General features: G+C 40.2%; 1 protein-coding gene across 1 annotated transcript in view; it reads right to left on the reverse strand.

Annotated features, from left to right (window-relative positions):
• The window catches only part of LOC122799724 (neuropeptide Y receptor type 6-like), a 604,927-nt gene extending 581,019 nt beyond the window's left edge, over positions 1 to 23,908 (reverse strand). The window contains exon 1 of the mRNA XM_044068977.1: positions 23,691 to 23,908. The gene's annotated coding sequence lies outside the window, so the exon portion shown is untranslated. The remainder of the gene's footprint in view (positions 1 to 23,690) is intronic.
• Positions 23,909 to 26,721: the final 2,813 nt, after the last annotated feature.

Consider the following 26,721-nt stretch of genomic DNA (forward strand, 5'->3'; position numbering starts at 1 on the left):
TTTCCTCCAAGACTGGCACAGAATGCCAATGGATAGCATTGTTTTACTGCAGAGCTGGCACTGAATTCCAGGGGATAGCATTGTGCTTCTGCAGGGATGGCACAGAATGCTGAGAGATAGCACTGTGTTCTTGCAGGGCTGGCACAGAATGCTCAGGGATAGGATTGTGTTCCTGCAGGGCTGGCACAGATGTCTAAGGGATAGCACTGTGTTCTTCCAGGGCTGAGACAGAATGCTGTGGAATAGGATATTGTTCCTGCACGGTTGGCACAGAATGCAGAGGGATAGCATTGTGTTCCTGCAGGGCTGACACAGAATGCCGAGAGATAGCACTGTGTTCCTGCAAGGCTGACACAGAATGCCGAGGGATAGCATTGTGTTCCTGTAGGGCTGGCACAGCATGCTGAGGGATAGCATTGTGTTCCTCCAGGACTGGCACAGAATGCTGAGTGATAGCACTGTATTCCTCCAGAGGTGGCAAAGAACGCTGAGGGATGGCATTGTGTTCTTCCAGGGCTAGCACAGAATGCTGAGGGAAAGCATATTGTTGCTGCAAGGCTGGCACAGAATGCTGAGGTATAGCATTGTGTTCCTGCAGGGCTAGCACAGAATGCCGAGGGATAGCATTGTGTTCCTCTAGGGCATACAGAGAATGCTGAGGGATAGAATTGTTTTCCTGCAGAGCTGGCACAGAATAACAAGGGATGGCACTTTTTTCAAGCAGGGCTGACACAGAATGCCAATGGACAGCATTGCTTTCCTGCAGGGCTGGTACAGAATGCTGAGGGACAGCATTGTGTTCCTGTAGGGCTACAGACTACCAAGTGATAACATTGTGTTCCTGCAGGGCTGGCACAGAATGCTGAGGGATAGCATTGTGTTCCTGCAGGGCTGGCAAAGAATGCTGAGGGATAGCACTGTATTCTTCCAGGGCTGGCACACAACGCTGAGGGATAGCACTGTGTTCCTCCAGGGCTGGCACATAATGCTGAGGGATTACACTGTATACCTGCAGGGCTGCCACAGAATGCTGAGGGATAGCATTGTGTTCCTCCAGGGCTGCCACAGAATGCCAAGGGATATCATTGTGTTCCTGCAGAGTTGGCAAAGAATGCCAAGGGATAGCATTCCATTCCTCCAGGGCTGGCAAAGAATGCCAAGGAATAAAATTGCATTCCTCCAGGGCTGGCACAGAATGCTGAGGGATAGCATTTTGTTCCTGCAGGGCTGGCGCAGAATGCTTAGGGCAGCATTGTCTTCCTGCAAGGCTGGCAGAGAATGCTGAGGGATGGCATTGTGTTCATCTAGGGCTGGCACAGCATGCTGAGGGATAGAATTTTGTTCCTGCAGGGCTTCCACAGGATACTGAGGGATAACTTTGTGTTTCCGTAGGGATGGCATAGAATGCTGATGGAAAGCATTGTGTTCCTGCAGGGCTGTCACAGAATGCTGAGGGATAGCATTGTGTTCCTCCAAGGCTGGAACAGGATACCATGGGATAGTATTGTGTTCCTGCAGGGCTGGCACAGAATGCTGAGGGATAGCATTGTGTTCCTCCAGGGCTGGCACAGAATGCCAAAGGATAGCATTGTGTTCCTGGAGGGCTGTCACAGAATTCAGAGGGATAGCATTGTGTTCCTCCAGGGCTGACACAGAATGCTGTGGGCAGCATTGTTTTCCTGCAGGGCTGGGTCAGAATGCTTAGGAGTAGCATTCTGTTCCTGCAGGATTGGCACGAGATGTTGAAGGATAGCACTGTGTTCCTGCAGGGCTGGCAATAAATGCCATGGGACAGCATTGTGTTCCTGCAGGGTTAGCACAGAATGCTGAGGGATAGCACTGTGTTCCTGCAGGGCTGCCACAGAATGTTGAGCGATAGCATTGTTTTCTTCCAGGGCTGGCACAGAATGCCAAGGGATAACATTGTCTTTACTGCAGGTTTGACACAGAATGCTGAGGGATAGCATTGTGTTTTTGCAGGGCTGCCACAGAATGCTGAGGGATAGCATTGTGTTCCTGCACGGCTAGCACATAATGCAGAGGGATAGCATTGTGTTCCTGCAGGGCTGCCACAGAATCCTGAGGGATAGTATTGTGTTCCTGCAGGGCTGATACAGAATGCCGAGGGATAACATTGTGGTCCTGCAGGGCTGGCATAGAATACTGTGGGATGGCATTGTGTTCCTCCAGGACTGGCACAGAATGCTGATGGATAGCATTGTGTTCCTCCGGGGGGTGGCACAGAATGCTGAGGGATGGCATTGTGTTCCTCCAGGGCTGGTACAGAATGCTGAAGGAAAGCATTTTGTTGCTTCAGGGCTGGCAAAGAATGCCGAGGGATAGCATTGTGTTCTTGCATGGTTGGCACAGAATGCTGAGGGATAGCATTGTGTTCCTGCAGGGCTGCATTAGAATGATGAGAGATAGCACTGTGTTCCTCCTGGGCTGACACAGAATGCTGACAGATAGCATTGTGTTCCTGCAGGGCTGGTACAGAATGCCAAGGGATAGCCTTCTTTTCCTGCAGGGCTGGCACAGAATGCCAAGGGATAGCATTATGTTCCTTCAGGGCTGGCATAAAATGCCAAGTGATAGCATTGTGTTCCTGCAGGGCTGGCCATAGAATGCTGAGGGATAGCATTGTGTTCTTGCAGGGCTTGCACAGAATGCCGAGGAATAGTCTGTGTTCCTCCAGGGCTGGCACAGAATGCCATGGTATAGCATTATGTTCCTGCAGGGCTGGCACAGAATGCTGAGAGATAGCACTATGTTCCTGCAGGGCTGGCACAGAATGCTGAGGGATTGCATTGTGTTACACCAGGGCTGGCACAGAATGCTGAGGGATAGCATTGTTTTCCTGCAGTGCTGCCACGGAATGCTGAGGGGATAGCATTGTGTTCCTCCAGGACTGGCACAGAATGCCAGGGGATAGCACTGTGTTCCTGCAGGGTTGGCAAAGAATGCCAAGGGATAGCTTTGTGTTCCTCCAGGGATGGCAAAAAAAATCCAAGGGATAGCATTGCATTTTTCCAGGGCTGGCACAGAATGTTGAGGGATAGCATTGTGTTCCTGCAGGGCTGGCACAGAATGCTTAGGACAGCATTGTGTTCCTGCAGGGCTGGCACAGAATGCTGAGGGATAGCATTGTGTTCCTCCAGGGCTTGCGCAGCATGCTGAGGGATGGTGTTGTGTTCCTGCAGGGCTGCCACATAATGCTAATGGATAGCATTGTGTTCCTGCAGAGCTGGCACATAATGCTGAGGGATAGCATTGTGTTCCTGCAAGGTTGGCACAGAATGCTGAGGGATAGTATTGTGTTCCTTCAGGGCTGTCACAGAATGCTGGGGGATAGCATTGTGTTCCTCCGGGGCTGGCAGAGAATGCCAAGGGATAGAATTGTGTTCCTGCAGGGATGGTATAGCATGCCGGGGGATAACATTGTGTTCTTCCAGGGCTGGCACAGAATGCCATGGAATAGCATTGTGTTCCTGTAGGGCTCGCACAGATTGCTGAGGGATAGCATTGTTTTCCTGTAGGGCTGGCACAGAATGATGAGGGCAGCATTGTGTTCCTGCAGGGCTGGCACAGAATGCTGATGGATAGCATTGTGTTCCTCCAGGGCTGGCACAGAATGCCATGGGCTAGCATTGTGTTACTGCAGGGCTGGCACAGAATGCTGAGGGATAGCATTGTGTTCCTCCAGGGCTGGCACAGAATGCCAAGGGATAGCATTGTGTTCCTGCAGGGCTAGCACAGAATGCCGAGGGATAGCACTGTGTTCCTCCAGGGCTGGAACAGAATGCAGAGTGATAGCATTGTGTTCCTGCAGGGCTGGCACAGAATGCTGAGGGATGACATTGTGCTCTTCCAGGGCCAGCATGGAATCCCAAATGTTAACATTGTGTTCCTTCACTGCTGTCACAGAATGCTGAGGGATATCATTGTGTTCCTGTAGGGCTGGCACAGAATATTGAGGAATAGCATTGTGTTCCTGCAGGGCTGGCACAGAATGCCAAGGGAAAGCATTGTGTTCCTCCAGGGCCAGCAGAGAATGCCGAGGGATAGCATTGTGTTCTTGCAGGGCTGGCACAGAATGCTAAGGGACAGCATTGTGTTCCTTCACTGCTGTCACAGAATGCTGAGGTATTGCATTATGTTCATCCATGGCTTGTTGTATATACCTGCCGATCTAGAGGTCATGGGCAATCAGCTAATGATATTTCCTTCTCCAAATCTGAGCTTGTCTGTACATTTTTCAAACATGTCTTTGCTGTGATAAGGTATCTGCTTAAAAAGTTTTGCAGAAACACCAAATCCCCCTTCTTCATACCCCATGCATTTATTACCACAAAACGTTATGTTTTTACTGTTTTAATTTCCCGTTCTTATCACCTTATAAATCTACATACTGCTACTAGTGTTTTAATGCCTTTATCTGCTCTAGCTCTGGTTTGTATAACAAAAAGGCTTATACTAACTTCAGTCTGTTTAACATTCACTATCTAATCTATTTAAAGTGCTATTTACTGTAAACAATGCTACTTTAATACCTAAGAATCCTTTTTACTAGTTTTAGTCATTTACTTGATGGATCACTGGCCACTTTTTCAAGGTATTTTGTGTAGTTTAGCAATGCTGTAACAGATCTATATTTCTTTATTTTGCCTGCTTGAATAGTACTTTTGTATAATTACTGTCTTTCTGGAATCAGTGTGCATGATAGTATTCCTGTTGTTAGAAAAAGTGTTTCACAGTGGGTTTCTTTAACCGTAACAAGGCTGTACTGTGTAATATGAGGAAAAGGAAAGAGACAAACATGTAGTGTACCAATGGCTTTGATTACTTTACTGTACTTCTACTCTGCCTCACCTGGATGTTGTATGTAACTATTGAACTTGGATAAGATATAGCATAAGATTTTGTTCAATTAACGAGCTCCACCTGGATACGAAAAAGCTGTACGATACTGCATAGTCAGAAGCTTGTCAAGTAACACCATTGACTTTGGTGCTAGAAAATCAGAAGACTGTGGATTTAATTCCCACACCAAGAATTTAGATACATTTTTCCAGTACTGACACTACACAGCACTGCAGAATGGAGATGGGTGCTGCAACTCCAAATGTCTCATCTTTCAATGAGGTTTTCAACAAAGGTTCCATCTGCCTGAGTTGGTTATAGCTCAGATGTATGCAAAAGATTCTATGACATCTGTTGAAAAAGTAAGAATTTCCCTCATGTCCTGGCCAACATTCTTCTAGTCAGTATGAAAACCACCTCCATTTATACCCTGAAAAGAGACCACTGACCTCCTGGAACTAACCTGGTCAACAGAGCATAAAATAAGTATGTTACAGATACTGCCCTGACTTCGGGTATGTTACATACTCACTACAATCCTGCAAGGAGCAGTCATCATTACAAAGCAAACAACTTCTGTTGTGGCATTTAAACTTTTGTTGTGATAATCAATAAACAACATGGAAGGACATAAACAAAAGATGGATCAGACTTTTTGGAGAAGCAGGTAATGTTAATAAAAATCTCTCAAAACATAAGTATCACTGTTTCTAACTTTGATCCTCTGGGGCTATATTATTATTTTAATTTTAAAGATAGATTAGGTAAACATATTAGTATTAAATATTTATGCACCTCATTCGCAGCAACCACAATCGATTACAAACTGGAATGGATTGGGACAGTGTGATTAATGACAAAATTGATTGCTAATCTAAAGTAAAGATTTTTAACGAGGATGTTTATATACTAATTACATACTGTAGCTGATAAAAGCATTGAATTTCTTCAGTTCTATTAGACTGTAATGCCCAAAGAAAGGGCAATGTACATTTTTTTATTGGTGCTATACAAAGGCCTGGTCCAAAACAGACTTGGTTTAATTTCAAGGGTATATCATATTTAGTCAAGGGTATATCATATTTAGTCAAAAGGGCGGCCGCGGTGGTGCAGCAGTTAGCATTGCTGCCTCACAGCAAGAGGTTCTCCAGTTTGATTCTCAGCTGGTGCGCCTTCTTTGCGGAGTCTGCATGTCTTCCCTGTGTTCGTGTGGGTTTCCTCCGGGTGCTCCGGTTTCCTCCCACATCCCAAAGACATGTTGTAGGTGGATTAGACACTCTAAAAACATTGGCCCTAGGTGTGAGTGCATGCGTGTGTGTGCCTTCTGTGGAAGGCTGGGCACCAGGCTGGCCACTCGACACCGTAAAACTTCACTGTCAATTATGAGTGGACAGGTGATCCACTGTGGTGAGCCCGAACTGGGAAAAGCCAAAAGAAGAATATCATATTTAGTCAAAGAGACTCACATAAAATCTAAATATTTCCCTGGCCACTCAGAGATTCATGCAAACATAGACTTGAACATTAAAAAATTTAAAACTGGATATAACTGATATAATAAAAACATTTAGGAATGTATTTCAAAACCTCCATTATAGTTGTCCACTTTCCATGTTTTGGAAGAGAGACTTTTATTTTTTAACAGTTTTTTGAGATTTTTAGATAGTTTTAAAGAACATTTAATTTATTTTTCATTAAGAAGAAACCTATCAATTATATCTAATAGGAAGAAATATGTATATTATACAGACAGACACACACACACACACACACACACACACACACACACACACACACACACACACACACACACACACACACACACACACACACACACACACACACACACACACATATATATATATATGTATATATATATATATATATATATATATATATATATATATATATATATATATGTGTATAAAGATATATATATATATATATATATATATATATATATATATGGATCTAGGATGTTTGCTCAACTGAGCAAATGTCCAAATCCATAAAAACCGAACACACTTTAACAAAAGCGCTTTTATTGAAAAAGCGCTTTCGTTAAAGCATGTTACTAAAAAAAAATAAAACACTACATTTACATTTTAGCAGGGGGGCTTCGCCCCCCTGCCCCCCACATCCCCCTACTTTAATATTCTACCTCCGAGACCACACTACAGTGGGGAAAAGGGAAATTTCCCTTATCCGCACTGTAGTACAGCCTCAGCAACAGTCATACTTACACGAAAGTGCTTCTTCGGTGAAAAGCACTTTTGCATAAGTATGCCCGGCCGTTTGGATTTCGGTCGTTTGCTCAGTCGAGCAGATGTCTTAGATCCATATATATATATATATATATATATATATATATATATATATATATATATATATATATATATATGGTTCCCCTTCAGAAGGTCGAATGGCTGAAATCTCGAAATGCATATGGTCGAGACCATATGCTCTTAATTTCAGAAGCTCGACCTTCTGAATGGGGATAGGCATACAGCGCAGAGCAGGAGATTTCCCTTTCTGCGCTGTAGTGCAATCTCAGAGTTGGTATAAATAAGTAGCGGGGGTGTGGGGGTGCAGGGGGGCTTGCCCCCCCTGCAGAAACATTGTTTTGTGTTACTCTGTGTTTTTTTTGTTTTTGTTTCAAAAGGTTGAGCTTCTGAAATTCGAGCATATGGCTTCAGCCATATGCATTTCAAGATTTCAGCCATTTGACCTTCTGAAGGGGAACAATATATATATATATATATATATATATATATATATATATATATATATATATATATATATCTACATAGATACACATCATTAATGTCAGCAAGTTAATGTTGATGTTGACAAACAGCAAGTTAATGTTGATGTTGACAAACAGCAAGTTAATGTTGATGTTGACAAACAGCAAGTTAATGTTGATGTTGACAAAGAAACGTTGACAAGCTGACAAGCTAATACACATTCTCTGATAAATAATGCTAAGACCTACAAATGTTACTTTTTTTTTAGGGGGGCCTCCTATACCCCCTGCTCATTATTTATTACAACTCCAAGATTGCACATTTCCCAAGGAAAGGGAATATCTACAAATGATGTGGCAATTGAGATTAAATGCTACTACTCATCCTGGACTCAATGATTCCATTTCGATCATTAGTGAATTAAAATACAGAGCTACAAAATTATAAAATATTTACTGCTTGTTCATTATATGGTTACGATCTTTTGAGAACGGTTCTTTTTTTAAACTTTTTTCATTGGCTAATTTTTGCTTTTATGGTATTGGACTGGTAGTGGTTTTCCAAGTATCCTATTGGATGAGTAACGGGGGTTTGTGTAAATCAAACGGGGGTTTATGATTGGTTTTCACTTGTGCACAGTTCTTGAATTGTATTGGGCATATTTAATGATACTGGATTAGTGGTTTATTAAGTCCTCATGATTCATGATTGGGTGGATTTCATGTAGGTGTGCTTTTACAGCAGGTTTTATTCATTGTTAGCATTGCATATGTTATTCATTGGTTCTGAGGATGTCATATATTTATGAAAGTGCTAAACCGTGATTTTGTTATAATAAAGGTTTGTTTGTCAGTTCTGGGCTACCTTGTCATTTTATTTTATAATTCCCAATGCGATATTTACTTACTTTTTAAAAAAAAAAAATTGTAGCGAAAGCCTCAACTCTACTGACCAACCAAATTAAGAAAATTATTTATTAACATATCTAAAACACTCAGTATTTCCAGGACAATTCAGATATTGTCATAAGTTCATACTAGGCTAATGACCACTAGGGGCCCTATAAGCCTTGCCATGCAACCCGAATTTTATTTATTTTACATTTCTTAACCGGGAAAGTCTGACTTGGAATGAGCCAATTTTCAGTCGAGGCCTGGGGAGAAATGTTCCAGACACATGTTTTTGTAATGTGGGAGGAAACCGGAGCACCCAGAGAAAACCCACACGAATGCAAGGAGAACATGAAGACTCTGCACAGAAGGCAACCCAGCTGAGAATCAAACTGGAGAACCTCTTGCTGTGAGGTGTCAACGCTGCCGCTGCACCATTGCGCCATCCCACAAATTTGATTTCTATAGTGGGGATTTCTATAGTGGGTGATTTACTGACTGCCTCTGTTGATCAGAGACAGAGGTGCCAAAACAGGGGTAAATTTCTGATTACTCATCCGCTGGTCCAAGTTACACTTAAATACGGATAGGGAAGAACGCTACTTCACATGGATGGGGAGCTTGTTACAGAGAATATGAATATGAATTCTCTGAGAAATGTACCTGTCTCTCCAACATGTACTATTTATGTTAGAAGCAAAATGTATGCCTTGTCATCTAGTAGTTCTGATTCTGATTGTCAGTATCAATAATAGTGTGAGACAGGATGGACACTCTTGCCATTTCTTAACAAACACAAGCTACAGAGTTTGATTCTCACCTTCGAAAGGGAAATTGTGTAAGCCTAAAATTGCCCACAATGGCACTTAGTCTAGTACTTAACTATGAACCTATGGACCTGTTGTCATGGAGATAGGTATTCATTTAGAATGGGGCTGCAAATAGACTAAGTGTCCTTCATAGAGAATGTCTTCTAGTATTAATGCCGACGGGCACAAAAGAATTCATGAATACAGTCTGTGCATATATTGAACCAGGCAAGGCATGTGATTTGTCCCATGAAAGTTTAACCTGGTTTAATGGTCATTGCAGTGAGGAACTTTTCTCATTTAGAGACTTCATACAGCATGGCTAAAATAAATTTACAATGCACTACTCCAGATTACCCATCAAAAAGGTTTGTCAAATAATTAGTGACTCCATGAGATTTGATAACAAGACTAGGGAAAGAACCATTTTCAAATAGATGTTCAAAAAATGTCCTAAGCATTACATAGCTACTGGCACTTTGACAAATCACCTCAGTTATTACCTACCAATTTACACCAGATGAATCTATATGCCAACAATTACAGCGATAAAAAAGTCAGCATAACAATTTTAAAAAATTTCTCCTTAGAAAAATCAGAGCTAACTTTAACAAAGTGGACTGAACATGCCTGAATCTGCTACCTTTTAATGCATCTTTCATTTAGTTTGATACTATTCTTTTAACTAAAATTAATAAGTGCACACCAGTAGGACTTATCATAGTCAGAAAAATGGTCTTTCTTGAATAAATGGCCCTGCTGGAGAATGTAAAGGTACATCAAGGTACAGCTTGGAAAGATCACAAGCAGGCAGGAGACATAAGGCCTGTGAACCAATACACAGTCTTATGTAATAAATGCATATTTTGAGTAAGCTGCATTGCAGTGTAGGCATAATGCCTGACTATGGCTCAAGCAATCTGAGTTAGATTAACAGCCCCAACTGTTTAGTGTGGCACAGGAGAGGCTACAAATGACAAGGCTTAGCCTTCTCTCCTCTGCTGGAGAGTGGGGGGCATGTGTCGCTGAAGACCATGGATCACATTGTGGTACTGTGTGCAAGGGGGCGGGGGGGTGCAGAGACAGTTAATTCCATCACATGCACAGGCATGGACATACATAGGTTCATAGGTAGGTACTAGGCTATTTGCCCAAAGGCATTTATAAGCCTAGCTAGAATGTGTTGGCTTTTGCCGCCCCCTTAGATTAGTTCCCTGTGGCTCTGTCCAGCAGAGCCACTGAAGTGATCCCCGGGTAAACGTTCATCAAGGTTTCTTTTCAAGAGTGTTAGTGAGGAGCTCTGCCTAATGTAGATTGGGATCTTGTTCCAAAGCATAGGAAGTCTCTGGGACAGGAATCTATCCCTCCAGCACATCCTATGTATTGTTGTGGTGAGGTTTAGATCCCTAGAGCATGTGGCTCGAGGGGATAAGATTTTCTTTAGGTGGAGCATGTCCATCAATTCTGGGTTGGACATGGCCTTATATGTCAGGCAGATATCACCTCTGAGTAGGCGGTATGCAACCGAGTACAGATGGAGTTTCTTCGGTCGAGCTGCATAGGACATCTGTTTGAGGCCAGTGATCATCTTGGTGAGGTACTTCTGTGGTCTTTCCAGCTGTTGCAGGTGTCTTGTAAGGTACATCCCAAATGGGACATTGCACTTTATGATGAGTCTGATGAGTGATGAGTAGAGGGGCACAATGACCTCTTTTGATCTGGAGGCAAACCCTTTTGTGATAAGATGGGCCACATAGAAGGATTTTCTAACCACTTTGGCAATGTGATTATCAAAGTTGAGATTACTATCTACTTGGGTCCACAGATCCCTTATTCTGTCTTCTATATTTAGGGGACTACCACCTTTGTGGTAGTTTGTGGGTACTTTGTTTTTTTCCAAATGGGTAACTATGCACTTTTTGGCATTTAGATTGAGGCAATGATTTTGACACCAGGTATCCATCTCAGTGAGACCCTTTTGGAGGATGTCTGTGTCAGCCAGAGAGTCAATTATAGCCCCTAGTTTGCAGTCATCTTTGAACTTGGTCAGCCATAGTCCTCCTGTGCTTGCCTGTACCTCTGAGAAGTATATGCCGAAAAGGAGGGGTCCTAGGACTGAGCCTTGGGGAACACCACTTGTAACTGGTTTAGAGTTGGACCTAGCTCCTGCAACTCCCACCATGTGGGTTCTGTTCGTGAGCCAGTTGGCAACCCATCTTGTGACATAGAGGTTTATGTTCAGGCTGGTGAGCTTGTCTTAATACCAGAATGGGGAATGGTGTCAAAGGCCTTAGCGAGGTCTAGGTAGACTGTGTGTACCACCTTTCCCTCATCTATAGCCTTGGTAACTGTCTCAAAGAAGTACACCAGGTTTAGGAGGCATGATCTGCCCTTAACAAAGCCAAACTGGGGAGGGTCCAGTGTTTCGAGGTTCCCGATGTCTCTATTAATGAGTTCCATGATGATGCACTCCATAGCCTTGCAGACCAAACTAGTCAGGCTTATAGGGTGATAGTTCCTCGGGTCTGTTGTGGCTCCACCTTTGTGGAGCGGAATAAGCGTTGCTGTGCGCCACTCTATGGGTACATAGCCTGTGGAGAAGCTGAGTTTGAGCAGTGTGTTTAGGTGAAGGGTTAGTTCATCTTTGAGCTAGTGTAGGACGCAGCCTGGGACACCGTCCGGTCCCATTGATGCTGTGTTTTTGGCTTTGGAGAAGGCTGTTTTAATCTGAGTGTCTGTGATTTCAGGGACTCTACATTCTTCTGGTATGGTTATGGGCCCTTTTGGGGGTGAGAGGGGGATGACATTTGCGCTGAACCTGTCTGCCAGGATGTTGGTTATATCGGTTGGTTCAGTGTATTTTATGCCATTCTGCACTAACTCCGAGAAGATCTGAGCATTGCCACTTAGATTCTTGACATAGCTAAAGAATGCCTTGTGGTTATCTTTGGAATCCTTGGCAATTTTTCTTTCAAAGCTCGCCTTGGATGATTTTATGAGGTATCGTAGTTTCTTGCTGATACTGATCAGGGATGTCTTCCCTTCTTGGGATTTTACTCTTTTCTGTACTAGTTTCCTCCTTCTATTGTATAGCTTGTTTATGGCAGGAGTCCACCAGACTGGTTTCCTTTTCTTAGAGAAGTGAGTCTTGATTTTGCTTGGAATGGCACGATCCATGCATTCTTGTAGGTGCCTGTAGAATGCATTAGTAAAGGATTTTGCAGCTTGGACAGCGTTATCCTTCAGCATGGGGGCTTTGAAACTTTCCACCTCAGTCTTAAGTAATGTGAAGTTTGCTTTTGAAAAGTTTTTCATGGTGGTTTTCTTGTCCGGGGGTGAGGGCGGAATGTGAATATCCAAAGTGATTTGTTTAGGGTCAGATCTAACCAGCGAGGGGTTGACCTCTGGTGTGGAACACCGGTCGCCATGTTGGTGATGACCAGGTCCAATATGTTGTCACCTCTGGTGGGAGTGTTGACCAGTTGAACCAGGGCATTTGAGTTTATAAATTCTAGGAAATGTTGGGCAAGGTAGTTAGTACTTGAGTAGTTCTCCCAGTTAATGTTTGGGTAATTGAAATCATCCAATATTAGGGTGTTTGGTAGGACCTTTATGTTTCCCAGTGTTTCCAGAAACACAGAATGTGAGTCCTGGGACATGGTGGGTGATCTGTAGCAAGCTACAATTTGAATTGCAGTTTTGCCTGTTGCTAGTTGCACATGGATAATCTCTGAAGCATCATGCTGTGCCACTAACCTGGAGATGTGGGTATCCTTGATGAATATGGATACGCCCCCGCTTTTTGTATTTTTGTTTGGGTTCTGTAGCTGAAATGTATGGTATGAGTTGTAGCCTGGTAGTGCTGGGGTCCTCTCTGGAGCCTTAAACCAGGTTTCTGTTACTGCACATATATCGATTTTCTCCATACTGAGGAGTGCCTCGAGTGCGTGCATTTTGTGTTTTAGACTTCTGGCATTGAGTAGCATTACCCTCAGTTTTTGGTTACTTGTGCTATTTACGGCAGTGGGTTTGTCTTTTGAGCCTTGCCTAAAAAAGGCACTATGGCAAGATCCTTGGCCAGTATTCGAAAGCCTAAGGGTGACAGGTGCAAGCCGTCTCTAGCGAAGCAGCTTGGCTTGTCGAGCATGTCATTCCAGGTGGACCGACACTGGATCCCCATTGAATGACACCAGAAACTTAGCCAATTGTTGAAATTGAGAATTTTTTCTTTATACTGTTGCATCATTCTTGGTGAGGGCAGGATGCTACTCAGGGTCAGGGTCATACCCGCCTGGGCTACGTGATCAGAGAGCTCTTCCATGTCTCTTTTCATGTAGTCCAGGGAGGTACAGCTCAAGTCATTCACACCAACATGGACAATGACAGAGTCATATTTGTACTTGTTCTGGAGTGACCTGAGTGCTTGTGTTATGTGGCAGATCCTGGCACCCGACAGGCAGCTAACAGTAACCTTCTCCTTATTCAGCCTAGTGAGTGGGACGTCAGTGTGCTTGACTATAGAATCACCTATTACTAGTATGTTGGGTATGCTATTTTGCCTTAAGGGCTGTGATTGCATGGCACACTGGTTTTGTGAAGTATGTGTTTCATGGTTTGTGTTGGGGGGTGGATGTTTGCTTTGTAGGTCTCTGTTGGTTTTGCAGATTTTTATTTAGAGCCTCTGAGTATGTTTTCATGTATTTATGTGCATTTTTTGCCAATGCTGGTTTAATGGGTCTATGTGAGACGTGTGGTATGATGCAAGTATTTCCCTTCTCCTCTTGACTGTCTGATCCAGTCTTGGATTGAGAGAGATTAGCCTCCAGTTTGGCTGTATAATTGCATCTCTTGCATGTATTAGTGTTTGGTGGTAGGAGGAGGGGGTTGTCTGTGTACATGAGGCAGTTGTAACATTGCCTCAAAATGCCCAGATTCACCAGTTGGACTGGAGAGTACACCTGAAACTGCCCTTTGGACATGCCTGGATAGAAATAGTGAACTGTTTTAATGGATGACTGGTAAGGTCGAATAGAGAGTCTTGTCCTTCTGTACAGTACAGGAGGGTCTAGTGGTAGGGTTTATAAGTGCTTGCTATAAGTTTTGAGCAAGAGCTGGGCTGAAAAATGAATGGCTTGAGTGCTTAAGATGAAAGTTTGTCTAGTTCCAAGGGAAAAATTGAAGAGGAGACTTTGTGGAGCCGGGAATAGTTTTACCCTAGCTAACCGGCACGCAAAACCGGGCAAATACGGTATTTATAGCAGGGAAATAAAAGAGACAGAAATTAGCCCAAAATGGCCAATAAACTACTAATTTCTGGGCTGAAACCACTCCTCCAGGGACAGATAGGCTGCTCAAAGCTCCCCTCTCTTACAGGTGAACAGAGAAACTTCCTTCTATCCAAGTAAGGTATGGGCAAACACAGAGATTTGTAACACAGCCTAAATTCAGCACTAATCTGAAAACTGGACTATACTAGCTTAGAAAGGCGGGAAACAAGTATATATATATATTTTTTGTTTTGATTTTTTTTTTTTCAGAAAATAAAACAGATACACTCAAAAAAAATTTAAATGCACAGAAAAGGATACTTATTGTTATATATCGCAGATCAGAGTTGTAGTCAATGCCCCTAGTAATAAAGTAGGAAGAAACACAAATACAGTAAAAGCAGATGAATAAAGTGCAATATTTATATATAAATATATATATATATATATATATATATATATATATATATATATATATATAAACAATAGAAAACGAACAAACTGATTTAAACAAGTTACCCAATTAACCAGAAAAAAAGCTCAAAACTGAGCCCTGTTCTAGCAGTCTTCAATCAGACAAGTTCTAACTGCCCACTCCTGCTACTATGGTGCAGGGGAACCTTCTCCAAAAAAGATGGCCTGGATCAGTGCTCAAGTTATACAAACAAAGCTAGATTCAACAGGTCTGAATCTAGACTATGCTACAGCAACAAGGAGCACCAATTTCAAAAAGAAACAGTTCAAATAGGCAGGCATATGCAGTGGTGGTGCTGCGGTAGCATTGTCACCTCACAGTAACATGTTATCCTGTTCGATTCTCAGCTAAAGCGTCTTCTGTGTGGAGACATGTGTGAATGGGCATAGCTTCATTTAAGGTTGTGCGTCAGGGCCGGAAACTTGGCATGTAAAAATCTACTGCCAATCATTAGCAGACCGGGGTTCTGCTGTGGCGACCCCTAACTGGGAAAAGTCGAAAGACTCAACAAATAAGCCTGTGACCAGAAATTCCCAGCTCAGAAGGGCAAAATTCAGCTTCTCCTCCCACAAGAGTGCAGACCACAAACCTTCTTAATGTAGAATAACTGTCCTGAAGCCCAAGTGCTTAAGCCATAACTAATACAGTTTTAGAATAGCAGACACATGGCCTTCAATCAGCAATTCCCAGCTTAGAAGGATGTAAGCTACCTGTCCTACCACAACAGTGTAGACCACAAACCTTCTTAATGTAAAACAGCCTGTATGAAGCCCAAGTGCTTAAACCAAAAGACTTAGAATAACAGTTACAATTTAATCAGGCTACTACCAAGCAGTAATAAATGCAGCAACATAAATAAAAGTGAGTACTTTTAAGAAAAGCAAAATAAAGTAGGAGGAAACACAAATACAGTAAAAGCAGATGAATAAAGTGTAAATTTTTTTTTTTTTTTTTTACATCTCAAAAAAGCTCATTGCATGACAATCTCTTGAATGCTTTGGGCATGTAGCGGGGAATTTTAGGGACCATGAAGCTAAAGCTTGGTTTGTGTCCAGCACTATTGATTCCCAGATCCTCTCTACTCCCACAGTACCTGCTTGACCAATATGTGGTAGCTGGTGACCATGGACTAATAGGGTAAATATACTGGTTTCCATGATAAATACATGGTACAGAGGAGATTAAGGGCTTAAGGAGAACTATGCAGGCACAAAATTTGAGATCAAACCACTAAATAGTACACTGCAAATAAAGAAATAAAGAAAGAAATACAAACCTCTGATTTGCCAAATGAAATATGAATGCTACAGGAAAGTATAAGTAAAATGGTGCAAATGGGCAGGGGGCAAATAAGAAGTCTTGCAAAACAGATTAAGGAACTGAGCATGTTGCAAATGAGAGAGGCATGAAAGGCTTTGTATACTAAATATACAGAAATGCACAGGGTACTAAACATATCACAAATTCAGTAATGTAAAAAATCCACATTTTAAGTACGGATAATATTCTAGATTTTAACTTTATCAAAAACACTTGAGGAAAATCTCAGTACTAAGAAGGCTACAACAGGACTGAATTCACCATACATTGCTACAACATGAGCAGACAACTTTTCAAAACAAGTGCACACAACTTGACAACACATGGTGCACACAACTCAACAACACATAGCACACAACTTGACAACACACAGTGCACACAACTTGACAACACATGTTCAGCCAACTTTCCAATGTGTGTGCACACAACTTGCCAGCATGTTCAGACAGCTTGTCAACACATGTAAAAACAGTTATCACTCTATAACAGTACAAGTTACAAAATATCTGATCAGATGCCAACCTTCCAAAAAAAACTAACAACAGCATTAGCTAGTCTCCATTCACTTCTAACCTACCTGGATGATCATAATCAAAACTATTATGAAATCATAAGGTCCATATCTCTGCATCAGTGGTTGGTTTACACCCCACCCAACTTACTTTATGATGCTGGCATCCTACATTATCAAACCTGTAGCAGAAGCCTTACATGATAGGAATATGCTAGAAGTACAAAATTGTGCAGAAATAATCCTTGTCTTCAAAGGATGCAAACTGTATAAAGCAGAACAATACAGACCCAAGAGCATCTTAAGTTGTCTGTCCAAAGTCTTTGAACAGGTAGTACCATCTTTGGCATACACATGATGCAAAGTGCACCATTTATATCCACAGCAAGGTGATAAAGGCAGGTAGACTACTCTGAGAATGTTACTGTGAGTGTGTGTGTGTGTGTGTGTGTGTGTGTGTGTGTGTGTGTGTGTGCGTGTGCATGTGTGTGTGTTTGTGTGTGTGTGTTACAAAGTACATTTACAGCTAAGTTTAAGGCAATCTCCAGATCCTGAAATTGTTGCACTGCTCTCTGCTCTCATCCCTTTCCCAGCCAGGGCATTTGTTTAACCATGAATAAGCACACATTAAAACTGTTGAATGCAAGAAATTAAAAATTGAGCTAGAGAGAGAGAGAGAGAGAGAGAGAGAGAGAGAGAGAGTGCTGTCATATTGCATTACCTGTATTTGCCAAAAGACATCTTGACTTTTACAAACACAGAACAGCAAAGAGCATTCTCAGTGACATGTTTCAGTAGACGTTACCTTCCATTTTAGACATCAGCATTTCCCTCTTCTTGTTGGACTTACTGATCCCTATGCTATGTGGCAGTCACTTGAATCTGTTTAAGTTTCTTACAACTCTTTGAAGAAAGACATATCATATGACCTTGTATGCTCCTTTAAGAAATATGACTTTAGATGTGAGGACCCCAGATGACTCCTTTATCAACTGACCAACACACCTAAACAATTTGCTTTCTTTTGGATAACACATAATGTTAAACTTCTTCTTCACTAAAGCCTATTACATTGGTTTTGTAACAATATCTTTAGACCTATCCAATGCATGAATCCAGTGCTTTGTAAATAACGTGCTTTAAAACAGGTGACACACTTTGGCACATCTGCATGTAGTTATAGAACTGATGAGTAACACATGTTATATGATTAAGGTAGTAACGTAATACTCAGTATTTGCTAAATTTTGTGCAATGTTGTGTTAACTATACAGTGAGTTGTGCAGCCTTTTACACATATTTTAGCTAAACTACAGATTTACTAACTTAACATCCTCTGCATTGACTGTTGATTGCTTTCTCCACAACGACACATTATACAGTTCATTTTCTTTGTGGAAAAAGCTCTCAATGTTTGTAATGTTCTGTTTTCTTTTCTATTAATGTATGTTTACCATGCCTTTACTAAATATATCTCATATGTGAAATTATTATATGTGCCACATCACATTGTGGGGTAAGAACAACCTACCCATGCAAACGTCCTACAGGCATGTAATGGCCCCGACTGCAGGCTAAATTACACTGCAGTAGAGATTCTCCATGCCATGTACAAACCCAGTTGTCTCCTTAGTTATAAATCACTTCTCTAGTTACCCTGGTTTTCTTTCCTTCCTCCCGTTAAGTAGGATAACGTTATGATGGTAGTCCAGCATTAGGTCTACTGCACTTTCAAATTAACTAAAGAGATGCAACTTAAAGTGTATATTAAATATGCTTATTTTTAAATAGGTAATATTTTACTTATTTAAATAATGCTTGCTGTCTACCATTCCAAGGAGAGACATACATAGTTTATGTGAGGAAACAACTTCATCCATTATTTTCAGTAAATGCTGTTGTTCAGTTAAGTAAGAAAGGTATACCCTGTGAAGTGAAAAGTTCAGCATAGCTACACAGTTGGGGGTTGACAGAGTCAAACCACTCATGTTTTTGTTCAGTCATTGTGTATGTTGTATAATTAATAGTGCTAAATTGTTTGGGAAGAAACATCTGTGCACGCCTACTCCTGTTTTGTAATGCAGAGTTCCAAAAATAGCTAGCTGATTTACAAAATATCAGCTGCAGTGAGCAACCTCTTGCAGAAATCCATTCAGTTAGATCTGCGTACTTCTTCATAAAAAAATGCAGGATAAGAAATATTCTGCACTTACAACATACCAACACTAGAGAAGTACATGACAAAATCAAAATAAACTTTGAAGGCAATACAATATTGTTAAGCATTCTGCATTTATTGATGGTCAGTTTTAAATAACTTCATTTCATATTTAAGCTGTGCTTCTTTTCCTTTAAAATGTCACAGAAACAACTCTGAATAATAGAATACTTGCTAAACATTTGGTATTTCTGCCTCTCCCTCTCTCTCTCTGCCTCCATTAACATTTATTCTTATTTTTCAAAGCATGTTGCAGCAAAACTGTCTGCTGACATTTCAAAAATGAAATATTCATTCATTTGTCAATAACTGTTGTCATATTTTCCAAAATGAAAATGTCATAATGTTATTCCACATTGACAGATCTCTTATCATAACTCAGAATTACAGATTTGTCTTCCCCCTGGACATAAAACACATTCGATTCTAATAGACAAAGACAGTTTTCACAATAATTGTTGCAGTAAAGAATAGAAAAAATGAAATTAACAGATAAAGGTTATATTTGCAAATCAAGTTTCATATTTCACCAAGTTTGTCTGCATGCAAATTGCATTTTAACTGCATCAGTAATTTATGATCTATTTCCTGCTCCTAGGAAAAAACATACATCTAAAGACAGATATAGGTAAGAAAAGACAGGAAGTGAATGACTGGAAATGACTTACTGTGAAATATTTGCTATTCACCTGTTGTTTCTGCACTTCTTATTACAACATTGAACTACGATTGTAATTATGATATTCAGCAGTGATAAGCTGAGTTTGATGGTAACAAAACACTGCTAGTTTTCACAATAAATTAAGGCTCTAATCCGTCTTGCTGTTTCTGTTTAATGCCACATTCAGAAAATCTCTAATGGAAATCTTTTAAACAGTGGAAGACTAAAATGTACTATTAGGTGCATAAAAAGTACAGTCTTTGCAATTATATCTCAGGGACAGTTTGCAACACAGAAGAAATAAATTTCAGTGTACATTTATGGGAAAGTTTTTTTTTATTATTAAGAAATAGCTTATGAGCAAAAAAATCACTTTAAGCTCTCGTTGTTTTGCTGAGCCATTATATGAACTAGGTTCTGCTGGCCAGTGTATTTGGGATTGGGTGGTCAGATGATCTTTATAATTGTTATTGTGTCCTGAAATACCACCTAGGAAGTGACAAACACTGCAGCTGAAGTGACCTTTTTCTAATTAATTTTACAGAGTGTTTAGCACAACCAGGTACAGAATATAGGAAAACATTTTAGTCATGCAAGATGTAGCACACTCAGCTATGCTGCAGAAGACTATAGGTTCTATTCCCACACCAAGTAGATGGATTGCTGACACTGCAGTGTAGCACAAGGGGGTGCTGAACTCCTGAGTGTGTTGTCCTTTAGATGAGAGGTTAAATTAAGGTCCCATCTGCTTTCACTGGTGGTAGCTCAGGTGGATGAAAAAGATCCCACAGCACCTATGGAAAAGAATAAGGGACATCTCCTGATGCCCTAGAAAAATGTCCCCTCACTAGTATAAATACCACCACAGGTCTCCCTTGAAATGAGGCCACTAGCCTAGAGGACCTAACCCAGTCAACAAAGAATAAATACATAATAAAAAGTTAAAAGCCGATTACTAAACCCCCAAGGTAACATTTTATACGCATGCACCAAACTGTGATAACTGGAAATAATATGGTGAGCGGATTACTTTCTCCAATACATCCAAGTCTACCAACTGGCCTCTCACTCTCTGCTTTATATTGGCCTTTCTGTAAATCTCTTTCAATTATGATGGTCTTACCAGCCATACATGGCCATAGAGAAGCACAATTAAAGCAGACATGTTATTGTCTCTAGCAGTTCTGCTTATATTTTCTTTCCGGCTACACCACTATTTCAATAACATAATACTTCCTCACATTCCCGGAAGTCCTTAAGTTGGGTTTAAACTACTTATCTTTTATAAACTGAATTTGTGATATGTTTAGTACCCTGTGCATTTCTGTATATTTAGTATACAAAGCCTTTCATGCCTCTCTCATTTGCAACATGCTCAGGTTCCCTAATCTGTTTTGCAAGGCTTCTTATTTGCCCCCTGCCCATTTGCACCATTTTACTTATACTGTCCTGTGCTGATTTGACCTTTTTTGTCCCCACCAAACAGAATGCAGCATTTAAGGATGTATTCTAAAACACCATTTTTCCTTCGATATGGATGGATGTCCCCTTACCAGTTTGCTATGCTGAACATATCGTTTCCAGTCAAATCCTGATTGGATTGTTTAGATTCACCATGCTTTTTTGAGAAATGCTGACCTTACGTACAGGAGGACACTCCTTAGTTTTTCTTGATATATTTTCTAGGGTGTATTGCTTCTACATGTATAATGACAAAAACACATAAGCTATCTAAATATTGCACTTCATATAGGATCATAGGAGGTTACTAGGCTAATGACCTTAGGGCCATTATAAGCCTAGCCAAGTTTTATCCTTATTTCCATGATAAGCACCTTTCACCCATGTCCAAGAGAGACATAGGTGGAACTCCTGGTGTGAATTTATAGTTACCCATCCGATCGTCCAGATTGCGTTTGAACAGGGCCAGTGAGGTGTTCTGCTTGACATGAAGTGGGACTCTATTCCAAAGATGTGGTAACCTCTGGGAGACAAATCTGTCCTTCAAGCAGGTTCTATTAATGTCACATACCAGTTTAAGACCCTTTGAGCAAGTAACCTGTGTACCATTAGACTTACATTTATGCAGCATTTCCAAAAAAGCAGGGTCAAAGATTGACTTGTATGCAAGGCAGAGATTGCCTCTGAGTAGTCTGCATGAAACAGAATAAAGTGACAGTGATTTCAGACGATCCTCATAGGACAGATGTTGAAACCTTGAATTTTCTTTGTGAGGAATCTTTGTGGTATCTCCAACTGCCGCAGGAGCATTATACTCAATTATTGGCCTGATAAGGAAAGAGTACAGGGACATTATAACTTCTTTTTGTCTGGAGGTAATCCCCTTGCTTATGAGATGAGAAATATAGAATGCCCTTCTTACCACTGTGGAGATATGGTGATCAAGGTAAGGTTACTGTCAACCTGTGTGGTTGGTCAGGTCTCTCACCACATAGTGTGTACTTTGGGTGTTGCTACTGTTGTGGTAGTTAGCAGGAACATTGCTCTTATTGAAAGGGATGATAATACATTTTTTGCACTGAGTTTAAGGCCATGACTTTGGCACCAATCATTTGTTTGTATAAGACCCTCTTGTAGGACATTAACATTGTTTGGAGATTCTATGACCACTCCCAGTTTACAGTCATACCAGGCAAACAGTTTGCAGTCATAGCAGACATACCAGGCAAGTGTTTCGTAAAATCATATGGGTAAATTGTGTAAAGGCAATTACCTGGTAAAAGGCTGGAACCTGCTCTTAAGTTTTATCTCATAATGGAATACTAGACTTCAAGCTTGTTCATTTTAACTGATTCCATAACTTCTACATAATTTACACTTCTTACTACCTTTTACATTTTGCTATTCTATAGTTCTCCAGGTAATGAATGTGATTCTTCCTTGTCAGTAGCAGTCAATGCATTATGTCACTCTGAATCGGCATCCCATGCTTAAAGGGCACAACTGTATGCCTTTTGGTTCTGTATTACAAGCAAAATGGTTTAGAACAGCAAGGGGCTTTTGTTGCTGATTTTTATTGTGTGCAGCACTACAACACTTAGTATACCCTAGAAACCATTAGCTGTATTAATATCTAATGGGTGGGTGTGGGGTTCAGGACCTCTTTGTCTGGTTAACCTGTGCTTGTGTAACTTCCTTAAATTAGAATTATTCCTTAGAAAATGAAACATTTAAAAATATTGTATGATGGCAATCTAAAAAAAGTAGATAGATAGATAGATAGATAGATAGATAGATAGATAGATAGATAGACAGATAAAGACATATAAAGCAAAAAAATTGGCTGTGTAGTTGGAATAGCACATAAGGGTAAGAGATATCAAATGACAAAATGTATGTCTCATGTTTTTGAATCTTCTCCCTAAATAATATTTAATCTTTCTTAGTATAGCCTTCCTTAGTGTATAAAAACAATATTTGTCTGTTTAAAATTCTAAAATCTGTAGTTTTGTTACAGACATAACAGCTGTTATTGCTTGCTTTGAAAATTGCTTTTTAAAATGAGGAGCCCTCCACAGTCTGAAAAGAGTTTTAGTTATATTTATGTATGCAACACATACAAGGCATTTCAGCTGTAGGTACAGAACAGAGGAAATGTTTGTTATCCGTCAGTATGCCTTCAGAGAAAATGTTGTCATTTCAAAGTTAAACACTGTATCTAGTTCATAAAAGAAAAATTACCAGTACTGAAAAAAAAGGGGCATTTTATCAGACTGCAAACTTAAACATTGTGTGTGACTGACTTTTTCTCATTTTCACCAGCTTTAACTACAGGTTAAATTTCTGATGGAAAGGCACCTTTGGTGAGATCTATTCTGACTATGAAATTAATTTCAGCAAGTAATGGCTCCACATTTTTCAGTTACTTGTATAATAATGACAATGATTAGAAAGTTATTTTTCTTCCTTACCTTAAATGTCAGATCTGCTGGTTATGGTTGTGAAAACGAGATTTCCTCCTTTATCTTGCTGTATAATGACAAATGCTGGTTTTGTTATGTACGTACTTCCATTCTTCACCAAAGTAAAGCAGGAATGCAGAGTGCGTGTCAGTTCAACATCTGCTTTGGTCCCAAACACTTGATATGCTGTGGATAAACGGCAGAGAACAGGATATCTGAGAGATAAGATTTCCAAACTAGAGCAAACTGAGCAAACCCCACCCCCTGGTGACATCATCGCAACAGCTTCAGCTCTCAGTATATAGATGCCAGGTCTGAGCCACAGTTCCAGTCCAAACCCAGTAACAACCACTAGCAGCTATTGTCATCATACCTTTATGTCTCAGAAAGGACCACTTGCCTTTATTATAAAGAGGAAGCTTTATTTATGGATCACTTTGCACAAGTTATTTGTTATTCAAGAACTGCTCCATATTAATTATATGTAATAAGTAGAAAGTATATGAAAGGCACATGTCATAGAAATGTATGGTTCTAAACAGGGTGCCTCTTAATGCATACAGTGTAGTAAAATAACATTTTTTTCAGGAAATATTTGTTTTAAAGTGTCATATAACTGTGTTAACTCTGTAACAACATCTTCAAAGCAAGAGATGAACACCCTTGGACAGTTTTTTTTTTCTATTAAAGAGCTAGAATAGAAAAAAAAAAAAAGATATCTATCTATCTATCTATATATATATATATATATATGTATATATATATATATATATATATATACCTAGAAAGTCCAAAAAATACGAAAAAGTGAAGACTCATGACCTTACTAAAGATATAGCACCGATGGGTTACATTGAAGACTCATGAACCTTGCTAAAGATATAACAACGATGGGTTACATTCAGCCCACCAAATGGCATTACAATGAACACAAAGGGCCAAAACTGAAACTGCTAAGAACATTGCAGTACAGCAGGGACTGTTGCTTTCCCCTTTCCCTACTGTAGTGTCATCTCGGGGTTAGTATATATATATATATATATAATAAGCAAAGGGTGAGGGGGAGGCTTGCCCTCCTGCACAGAACATTATCTGAATTTTTTGGCAATATGTGTTTCATACCTTTGTGTTCATTGTAATGCCATTCAATGTTCCAACTGTTTGCCATTATGAATGTATTCCAACACAGATGCCAAGAAAAGAGTGAGACTTGAAGCTGGGGTGGCAGCTTGCATGGTGACTTTCTAGAGATTCTGCACAGTGGAGAACTAATTAAAAAAATAAATAAATAAATAAAAATAAAAGGCGTATGGTTTTGTAGAGATCTGGGGACCAAACTGTAAATTCACTTTCTCTCTATCTTGCACTCTGTCTCTCTCACCATCTCTCTAGAAGTTCACTCCTTGGAAGTTGTTGTAATGAATTGATGTAAGTAGGCTGGGACAGATGCAATGTAATCCAGATGGTGTCTGTTCACTAAATTACTCCACTGAATTCTGTTAAACTGGTAGTTTACTTAGAATTTTTTTTTAATTCTATGATTAAGTTCAACAAACAGAAATTAAAATGCAGAAAAGTAAACAATAGCTGAAAAGACTAGAGTGGACACAAACTCACATATGCATCAAACACACACATAACACATATAAATATGCCTGTGTGCCCGAGTGCATGTGCACGTGTGTGCATGTGTGCGCATGTGTGCGTGTGTGTGTGTGTGTGTGTGCGTGTGTGTGTGTGTGTATGTGCGCGTGTGTGTGCATGTGTGTGTGTGTGTGTGTGTGTGTGTGTGTGTGTGTGTGTGTGTGTGTGTGTGGGTGTGTGTGTGTGTGTGTGTGTGTGTGTGTGTGTGTGTGTGTGTGTGTGTGTGTGTGTGTATGTATATATATATATATATATATATATATATATATATATATATATATATACATACATATATCTTTATATATACATATATATATATATATATATATATATATATATATATATATATATATATATAGATATATATGCACACAGACATACATACATACATATTGTCAACAAAGGAACTTATTTTTTATTTGCTTGTTAACTAGGAAAGTGAACTGATCAAAACCCTCTTCCAGACATTATGTTGGCCACAGGCTCAAGAGCAACACAATAAGTGTGGGCAGTTTACTGTAAAAGGTCAGTCAACATGTTTATAGGAAGTGGACAGAAACTTGAGTACTTGGAGAAAACCCATACAGGCAAAGGCAGAACTTGCAGATCACATAGACAGCAAACTGATGCCAGAACTGAACTCTAGAACAGTGAAGTAGAAGCCCTAATCACTAAACCACCACACTGCTAAGAAGAAAAAGGGTGAAACTTGTTAGAATTAGTGAAAAATGCTAACATGAGGATGTATCAGTCACTGAGACACTGAATTACTCTAACGTACCATATTATTTTCTTTGAAATTAACATAAAAGGTAAGCGAGGAAGGGGAAAAACTCTTTTACGCCAAAGTGGATAATAAAATGGTTTTGATATATGGAAGGCAAAAGACAGTGAAAATACTGTAAGTCAGGCAACATTTAAGCAGTCTTGTAATCAGTAGATCTAACCTATTAAAAAGATGAACTGTTAATGTGCTGCATCATAAAAAAAACTGGGTTTGATTCTTGGAGCTGCCACCTTCTGAATGTTTACCTCAAAGAAAATACTTTAAGTAGAACAAAACTGTCAAAAAACAGGCAGCTGTACCTCATACTCTTAAATGATTGTCAAAGACTAATCAAATATAAAAATATAAAAATAGCAAGGTGGAATATACAACTTCCTGTAAAAACAGGGAAGGAAGACAACATTTTTTTACATAATTTAGCCACACAATAGCAATTGAAAGGGACACAGAGCTTGCAGGGGTGTTTAATTTGTTACACAAGGCCTGAAGTAGTAGCCATGTCACTTAGTTATAATGACAGCCTGTACTCTGAAACATCCAAATAGATACATGAGGGGAATTCAATTAAGCCTACATAGACGTTTTTTCTATGTAAGCATAGTGGCACGG

This window comes from Protopterus annectens, chromosome 4.part0, assembly GCF_019279795.1.
Source record: "Protopterus annectens isolate FY-2018-M chromosome 4.part0, PAN1.0, whole genome shotgun sequence".
NCBI classification, from domain to species: Eukaryota; Metazoa; Chordata; order Ceratodontiformes; family Protopteridae; genus Protopterus; species Protopterus annectens.